At 44.1% G+C, this 9606-nt stretch overlaps 1 long non-coding RNA gene across 1 annotated transcript in view; it reads right to left on the bottom strand.

The window, feature by feature from the left end:
- Nucleotides 1–4744: 4744 nt before the first annotated feature.
- The window catches only part of LOC121280203, a 30105-nt gene continuing 25243 nt past the window's right edge, over nt 4745–9606 (bottom strand). Inside the window, exon 3 of the long non-coding RNA XR_005943563.1 lies at nt 4745–5855. This is a non-coding gene — a long non-coding RNA (uncharacterized LOC121280203). The remainder of the gene's footprint in view (nt 5856–9606) is intronic.

Here is a 9606-nt window from a genome sequence, read left to right as displayed (position 1 = left end):
AGGGGGGAGTGGTTGTAGGGACAAGCAAGCAGTGATAGGAGCAGATAATCAAAAGATGTCACAGACAAAAGAACAAAGAGGTGTTGAAGGTGGTGATATTATCTAAAAGAATGTGCTAATTAAGAATGGATGGCAGGACACACAAGGTAAAGCTCTAGTGGGGGTGGGGTGAAATAAGACTAACAGGGCATAAAAGGTATAGATTTAAAAATAATGGAAATAGGTGGGAAAAGAAAAATCTATATAAATTATTGGAAAAAACAAAAGGGAGGGGGAAGAAACAGAAAGGGAGTGGGGATGAGGGAGGGAGTTCAAGATCTAAAGTTGTTGAATTCAATATTCAGTCCGGAAGGCTGTAAAGTGCCTAGTTGGAAGATGAGGTGCTGTTCCTCCAGTTTGCGTTGAGTTTCATTGGAACAATGCAGCAGGCCAAGGACAGACATGTGGGCAAGAGAGCAGGGTGGAGTGTTAAAATGGCAAGCAACAGGGAGGTTTGGGTCATTCTTGCAGACAGACCGAAGGTGTTCTGCAAAGCGGTCGCCCAGTTTGCGTTTGGTCTCTCCAATGTAGAGGAGACCACATTGGGAGCAACGAATGCAGTAGACTAAGTTGGGGGAAATGCAAGTGAAGTGCTGCTTCACTTGAAAGGAGTGTTTGGGCCCTTGGACGGTGAGGGGAGAGGAAGTGAAGGGGCAGGTGTTGCATCTTTTGAGTATGCCTGGGGAGGTGCAGTAGGTGGGGGTTGAGGAGTAGGGGGTGACGGAGTAGTGGACCAGGGTGTCCCGGAGGGAATGATCCCTACGGAATGCCGCCGGGCTGGTGAAGGGAAGATGTGTTTGGTTGTGGCATCATTCTGGAGTTGGTGGAAATAGCGGAGGATGATCCTTTGAATGCGGTGGTTGGTGGGGTGATAAGTGAGGACAAGGGGGACCCTATCATGTTTCTGGGAGGGAGGAGAAGGTGTGAGGGCGGATGCGTGGGAGATGGGCCAGACACGGTTGAGTGTCCTGTCAATGTCCGTGGGTGGAAAACCTCGGTTAAGGAAGAAGGAGGACCTGTCAGAGGAACTGTTTTTGAAGGTAGCATCATCAGAACAGATGCGACGGAGGTGAAGGAATTGAGAGAATGGGATGGAATCCTTACCCACATGTCTATCCTTGGCCTGCTGCATTGTTCCAGTGAAGCTCAACGCAAACTGGAGGAACAGCACCTCATCTTCCAACTAGGCACTTTACAGCCTTCCAGACTGAATATTGAATTCAACAACTTTAGATCTTGAACTCCCTCCCCCATCCTGAACCCCTTTTTCCGTTTCTTCCCCACCACTTGTGTTTTTTCCAATAATTTATATAGATTTTCCTTTCCCACCTATTTCCATTATTCTTAAATCTATACCTTTTATGCCCTGTTAGTCTTATTTCATCCCACCCCAAGAGCCGTACCTTGCGTGTCCTGCCATCAATTCTTAATTAGCACATTCTTTTAGATAATATCACCACCTTCAACACCTCTTTGTTCTTTTGTCTGTGGCATCTTTTGATTATCTGCTCCTATCACTGCTTGCTTGTCCCTACAACCATCACTCCCCCACTTCTCTCCCCCTACCCCCCACCTTAAACCAGCTTATATTTCACCCCTCTCCCATTTTTACTCAGTTCTGTTGAAGGGTCATGAGGACTCGAAACGTCAACTTTGTTCTTCTCCGCCGATGCTGCTAGACCTGCTGAGTTTTTCCAGGTAATTCTGTTTTTGTTTCTGTTTAAAACCATATTCAGTGAAGAGATAAGAAGTATAGCTAGAGCATTTAGAGGTAAGTATCCAACCAAAAGCTAGGAAACACAAAATCCAAAAACTTATAGCCAACCATTTGAAAATTGAACTGGAAAAACCAGACATTTGTTTAGAATCTGAAACCTGTAAGGCATTGTGAAATATCTTGCATTTCTGTTATGCTGTAAAGCATTTTTAATATCCCTTGTAGTTCTGTTTGTAAGTGAAATGTAACCCAGTTGTGATGTGGATCAGCTTGTGGTGCTCACTGGGTGGTCGCAAAATGGAGTGAGTAGGACATCAGGACAAAGGCAGGAGAATTTTGACCAAAGACATCTCCGCTGGGGTTCATATTGACCTTTTGAAAAATGAAGACAGTTTAACTGAACAGGGACACACCCAGGCATGTCATTGAGACAGTGGCTCATCACGAGCCACTCTGCCTACAACAACTTTCATAGACAATGGCCTCTCTGGATATGAGTGAATGGCTTTTTTCCTGCCTTATCAAGAGGCAGATATTACACCCATTGCTGGTATATACCTGGAGACAGCCCCAGCTGAGGGCAGGAAATGACCACATTCAGGTGGTCTTGAATAGCCATGGTGGATTGAAAAGGCACTGAAAGTCAAATGGATGACCCGATTCGAGGTATTACCTTACATGTCAAGGGATCACGGTCAGTAAGGGGTATAAAGACACAGCAGACATTGTTGCTGCAGCCAGGAAGTGTGACTTGGTCAGTCATGGGAAGTCGTATGGAAGGATTTGTTCAGCAGACTGACCACTCAGGATCGACCTCCTGTGCGCAGGTTTTACTAAGCAACTGGTGGTTGTAAGTATATTATCCTGTCCAGAAGACAGAAAGGAAAATATATGTGTTTGTCAACCTGGCTACTTCATAAAATTATTACTTTACTTTTGAAATGGACAAAGGTTTTACCCTGCCATGCCTGATTAGCTTTGACTCTATGACTCATACCAGAGGAATTTCTAACCTTCAGAAACCAGCAGGGATCATATTACCTTTAAAGAGTCGCTAATGGAAGAGGAGGCTCTACAAATACCCCCATCCTCAATGATGGAGGAGCCCAGCATATCAGTGCAAAAGATGAGGCTGAAGCATTTGCTACAATTTTCAGCCATGATCCATCTTGGCCTCCTCTTGAGGTCTCCAGCATCACAGATGCCAACTTCAGCCAATTCGATTCATTCCACGTGATATCAAGAAATGGCTGAAGGCACTGGATACAGCAAAGATTATAGGTCTGGACAATATTCTGGCAATACTACTGAAAACTTATGCTCCAGAACTTGCCGCGCCCCTAACCAAGCTGCTCCAGTACAGCTACAACACTGGCAGCTACCCAACTATGTGGAAAATTGCCCAGGTATGTCCTGTACACAAAAAGCAGGACAAATCCAATCCGGCCAATTACCACCCCATCAGTCTATTCTCGATCATCAATAAAGTAACAGAAGGGGTCGTCAACAGTGCTATCAAGCGGCACTTCCTGAATGTGGCATGTTAATGACCAACCAGTTGCTCATGGTCATTGAGTAGATGCCCTTTGTCCCATTATGACTGTCACATCTGGTGAACGTATGACAGGTCTTCATTGATGGAATGCCATATATAATACAGCTGTGCCTCCTTCATGTTTGCTTGCATTCCCAAATTCTACATTACTATGTGTTCCACTTGAGATACTGAGACTGTGATGTGAAGCCACTGAGTTCTGAATAGCCCTTTAACAGTGCTAATGATATCATTGGCCTTAAGTGACTTTCATCGCAAGGAGGTCTTCCTCCTTTCTTTCTAAGCAGATTCCTGTTCACTACAGTGGCAAAAAGTGGTTAGAGGGCGACCCCAGAAAGGCCCTCCTCGTGTTCACCCTTCCATTCCACAGCCTTCCTTCCCCATTGCCCACTTCGTGTTTGTCAGCTCAACCCCTTACCTCACAGCCCAACCCGGTTGAAGTGCTAGCCTCTGAAAGTGGAGGCCTGCATGAGCACCACAGCACAGTGATGTTCCTCAGGACAATGAAAGCAAAGGGAAGGAGCAGCCCAACCCTACAACCCCAGGAGAGTGACGTTCAACACAACAAGACCAGCACAGCACAATGGCAGGTATGTTCCACTCATCTCAAAGTTACTAGCGAACTGAGGTCCAACTTGTGCACGCCACCTCTTTTCAAACGGGTTTGAGGCCATTTGGCCGCTGGCGTGATGGAAGATTGGAGTCATGGCAAGAGTGGCTTCACATCACAGTCTCAATATCTCAAGTGGAACACATAGTAATGTAGAATTTGGGAATGCAGGCAAAAATGAAGGAGGCACAGCTGTATCATATATGGCATTCCATCAATGAAGACCTGTCACACGTTCACCAGATGTGACAGTCATAATGGGACAAAGGGCATCCACTCAATGACCATGAGCAACTGGTTGGTCACTAACATGCCACATTCAGGAAGAGCTGCTTGATAGCACTGTTGACGATCCCTTCTGTTACTTTATTGATGATCGAGAATAGACTGATGGGGTGGTGAACAAGAGCTCTGTTCAGGTAATCTTTGGGAAGTTTCTTTTCTGTTTTACTTTACTATGTCTCCTCTCGCATGATCCTTTCCCCCCACTATCTAGTTTAAAGCTCGCTCTACTGCCCTATATATGATTCATCATGGAGTATCTAAAAGACACTCAACACAGAGTCAACTGTAGGTAGATTCAGCAGCAGTTCTTTATTTAGCACAAGTGTGCACACATGGGAAATGCTCTTTCAGAATGCTCTAAAAGGCAATTCGAAGTTACACAGTTTCTGTTGTTTATATATACTATTTTTGGGATAACTCATCATTAACTCACAATGTTCTTAGCTTGTATGTCTAATTGTTACAGCCTGTTACGTTATACAGTATAACGCCTTGTTCGGATCTGACCGATATTAGTAGAATCAAAAGAAACAACTGATTATAAATGTTTCTTTATTATATTTACACAATTACAAGCAATAATCTCACGTCCATCTGCCCATTGGGGACCCCGCGGCGATGGCTAGTCGAGAGATATCCTCAAGTTCCTTGGCACCGGTTGCGAACCCAGTCCACAGGTGAAGTCCGAATTCGAATGGAAGGTCCCTGCCTTTATAGTATGGTACAAACAATGGACTCATCTTGTTTGTTACATTCTTTCCCGGATCAGTCACAGCCATCTGGTGTTTGCAAGCATTAGACAAATTATACTATATTAACCCATGAGTATCATTCTGAGACCGTGGCAATCTGCAGATTCCCACATTCCACCCCTTGATACTCAAGGGTTATCAAGCAAATGAGTATATGCACAAATTAATAGCTCAGTAGCTATTACCTTATGATACAATTTATAAAATTTACATAGTAATATCGATAAAACCAAAAATGCAATCCAGAGTATGATTAGTAAAATCACAGTTGGATGCATAATTAAGGAGAGGATCGTGGAGGCTTTGGGAGACCATCCGCTGAAAATATCCCACCAATGATGGACGGTTAAGGTATGTAATTCGTCTGTAATATGAACTAATTCCTGATTCGTATATTATTTACAGGTAACTTCCTCCATTTACATGTTCCTCCCGAAGCTCACATGGTACATGGCTCAAACACTGGGGTGTGATAAGGACGTACCAATCCTTCAGGCCAGTACTCACAATCCTCCCCAACATGGGTCTTATCATATTCATTCAACCATTTTCCATAGAATATGGGGAGCCAAAACTTAGCTCTAAATAAATGTGGTAATGTAATAAATTTACACTACATATCTTTACAAGTTCCATTTAGAATTGTAAATGTTATATTGCATGCAGTGTCATTACACTGCGTACATTTCAGGTCTGGATTTATAGTCAAATTAGTATTAGTCACACTTAACAGCTTCATCCATGCATTATAATGTCCGGTATATAGACTAAGTTTCAATTCATTCCGTTGGGCTATCTCATACAATTCCATCAAATTGCAATGGGTTAGGGCAAAAATAAGGTCCCATGTCCATCCATCAAAGGTATAACGATCCACAGAATCCATGTTATCTTCACCTGTAATGACATAATGTAATAGCTGCTCTTATTTACAGTTTCACTCTCTTTTCCTCAGTTTATCAGCATTTATACAGGTTGGTATATCTTCATTCTCAAGTAACACCCAATAGGTATTACCTTCCCCATGTGCCAATACTTCTGCTTGTACTGGTTTCTTATTAGGGTAATGCACCCATATTTTTCCACCTTTACATACATTTTGTCCAGTAGATTTTAGTTGTTGGGGAGGGATTTGGTTCCGCCCCATCATCCATTCAACAGGAGTACCCCCAGGCCTAGGCCGATTGTTAAGATTGTATTTTGCTTGAGCTAATGCTTTCGGCCATCCCCTCACAGTATGGTTGGGAGTTAGCAATTTGATATGTTGCTTCAATAGCCCATTCATTCGTTCAATTAATCCTGAGGCCTGTGGATAACGTGGTATATGATACACCCACAAAATCCCATTGTCCATTGCCCATTGCCCGACCTCTTGTCCGGCAAAGTTTGAGCCATTATCTGATTGTATCTCATTAGGGACACCGTATCTCTGCACAGGATACTCTAACCTTTTATCGTTGCAGCTTGGGTTTGCTTTCACAGTGGGATAGGTGACCATATAACCTGAGTACGTATCTACCATTGTAAGTACATACTGATATCGTTGCTGAAGGGGTAAGGGCCTTATATAATCAATTTGCCAGTTTTGCCCTGGTCCCAGCCCCCTTTTCATCTGTCCTATGGGTTTCTTCTGTAGTAGGAATTGTTTCACATTCTGGGATGTTGGGTATTCAGCAACTACCATTCGTGCAGTACCATGTGTAACTGGGATTCCTCTGTCAGATGCCCATTGTCAGGTTCCTGCCACCCCTAGGTGTCTGGATTTCCAATGAGCCCATTGTGCAAACTGCTTAACTTCCTCTTCTTCAATTTCAATAGCTCGAACTCTTGTTCATCTCATCAACATTTGCATTGTTCATGCTAGTGGGTTTGGTAGTTTTCATGCGGCGTCCACATGATTTACATACAACTGTCTCTAATGAGCTTCTTCCCATATCTGAGCCCACAAGTCTTTTCCCCAAAGGGGTTTTCCATGTATCGCCCACTGATTATTCGTCCACTTTGGCATCCAGACTGCCATTCCATCGTCTACTGCCCACGAGTCAGTGTAAATATGTACCGCCAGTCCCTCCCGATCATGCTCTAAGGCAAAGATTACCGCCTTTAGTTCAGCGTATTGACTAGAGCCATCAGTACCTTCTTCTTCTAAGAGTGTCCGGGTTTTTGGATCAAACGCCACAACTTTCCAGATTTGTCTACCTTGGCAATACATAGCCGACCCTTCAGTAAACCAAGCATGCCTTAAGTCCTTATTTTCCAAACTCTCATACATTTGACCCCATTTAACAGGAAGTTCAGGTAGAGGCGGAGACTGGGTAGCAGTAGTCTTAGGTAGGGTAGTTAGCCACTTCCTCATGTATTCGACTAACCCCATCCCTTCCCTTAATCGCTCTATCTGCAATGTACCATTTCCATTTCACGATCGAGCTTTGCTGTGCTCGTCCAATTTTATTGTCGGTACTATCAGGCAGTATTCAGGTCATGATAGGGATAACTGGCCTAAGAATAATTTTGGCAGCATCGGCGTAGAAGAAAAGAGTTGACGTTTCGAGTCCTCATGACCCTTCGAACTAGGTGAATCCAAGGAAGGGGTGATGTATAAAGGTAATGAGAAAGAAAATTGCCATGGAATGGGGACCAAAGCAACAACGGGCCTTTGAGACAGCAAATTCACCCCTTCCTTGGATTCACCTAGTTCTGTCGAAGGGTCATGAGGACTCGAAAGGTCAACTCTTTTCTTCTCCTCCGATGCTGCCAGACCTGCTGAGTTTTTCCAGGTAATTCTGTTTTTGTTTTGGATTTCCAGCATCTGCAGTTTTTTGTTTTTGTTTTTATCTAAGAATAATTTTGTCTGGACCGGTCAATCCTTCAGTTTCTACCAGAGCCCAATAGCACGCCAACAGTTGTTTTTCGAATGCAGAGTAATTTGTTGCAGCTTCTGGCATTTTCCGTGACCAGAATCCCAATAGAGCTTGTCTCCCTTGCAAGTTCTGCCATTGGCTCCAAGTCACCACATTCCACTCTACTGATATTTGCAATTCTAAATGTCCTGCAATATGGGGCTAGAGGCATAGCGATCAACACAGCTTCTTTTGCTGTCTCAAAGGCCCGTTGTTGCTTTGGTCCCCATTCCATGGCAATTTTCTTTCTCGTCACCTTATAAATTGGCTGTAGAAAACTCATTAGGTGGGGAATATGTTGTCTCCAATATCCTAATAGCCCGATAAACTGTTGGGCCAAGTCTTTTGCGGCAGGAGCTTGCATATCTCGGATCTTATCTTTCACTTTATCTGGTATAATTCACTCTCCTCTTGTCCACTATATGCCCAGGAACATAACAGTTTTGCTAGGTCCCTGAATTTTCTTGGGATTGATTTCCCATCCTCTGTTTCTCATACGTTGCACCAATGTAGCCAAAGCTTCCCCGACTACCTCTTCAGTTGGTCCTCGGATTAGAATATCATCAATATTGTGGGTGGTGCTAATTCCCGGGGAGAGGTTACAACTTTCCAAATCACGTGTTATCAACCCATGACACAGAGTTGGACTATGTAGTTAACCCTGGGGCAGCCTCTGAAAAGTATATTGCCTACCATCCCATGTGAAGGCAAACTGATTCTGGGATTTCAGTGATCAGTTCGGGACTACCTTTGGTGGTCTATTAGCAATAACGAATCATATATTAGTTCTAACCACTGGGCTCTCGGCGCCTCCAAATCCATTTACAACCATCCGTATGCCTGCATGTTTTCTAGGATTTCCGTAAATTAATGTCACCTCAGCTCCCGTATCCATAAGAGCCATTACATGTTGTCTATTCCCGTTATTCTAATATATTGTATTCTGGAACATGTGGCCTCAGGTCCCCAGGCTGGACTCTCTTTATTGGTCATACCTCGGTCCCCGTGCCATGCCCCTATGTTGGGTAACTAACCTCCCAGGTTCCCAACTCCTCTAAATCAGGGTACAATCGTGGTTTCAGCTGCTTTGGCGGCTCTCCCTGATTGCCTTTAACATGTGACTTATCTGGTTTCTCTAGGTCAGACACCGCTTCCCGCACCAGAAGCACACTCGGCTCCCATTTACCCCCATACTGTTTCTTCCATAATGCATACATAGTCCCAGTCAGGATACCATCTATTTCTTCTCTAGGTACCCCTGACTTCAAAAGAGCTGTAAACTTCTCTCATCTGGTAATCCTCTCCCTAACACTATCATTCCCATTTTTACCTCCCCTTGGTTTCCTTTCTCTCCTATTTGTGACTCTGGCTCTTGCTCGCCCTTCTTCAACATCCCCTAATTGTCCTAGCAACATTACCACAGTTCCCACTGCTTGTCCTTGTGCTGGACCTAACAAAGCGCCTTTTAAGTGTGGAGGACCGTGTTGCATTAATCAATTTCTCACACCAGCCATAAATGGCTCATGATCTGGACCCTGAAAGTCTGCAGTATAAATCCCTATTTGGGTCGCCATCTCTTGTAAATAATTACCCGCTTCTGTCACATTAGTCCAGGGTGCCTGCCTGTCACCCCAGTCCACAGAACAAACAAGGAGCATGAGTAGGCCATTCAGTCCCTCAAGCCTTCTCCACCATTTAGTAAGATCATGGCTGATCTGATACTAACCTCAAATCTGCATTCTGCCTAC

The sequence above is a fragment of the Carcharodon carcharias genome, chromosome 7 (genome assembly GCF_017639515.1).
Source record: "Carcharodon carcharias isolate sCarCar2 chromosome 7, sCarCar2.pri, whole genome shotgun sequence".
Lineage (NCBI taxonomy): Eukaryota > Metazoa > Chordata > Chondrichthyes > Lamniformes > Lamnidae > Carcharodon > Carcharodon carcharias.
The sequence above is the reverse complement of the archived record's forward strand: the minus strand, read 5'-3'. Positions and strand labels throughout refer to the sequence as shown.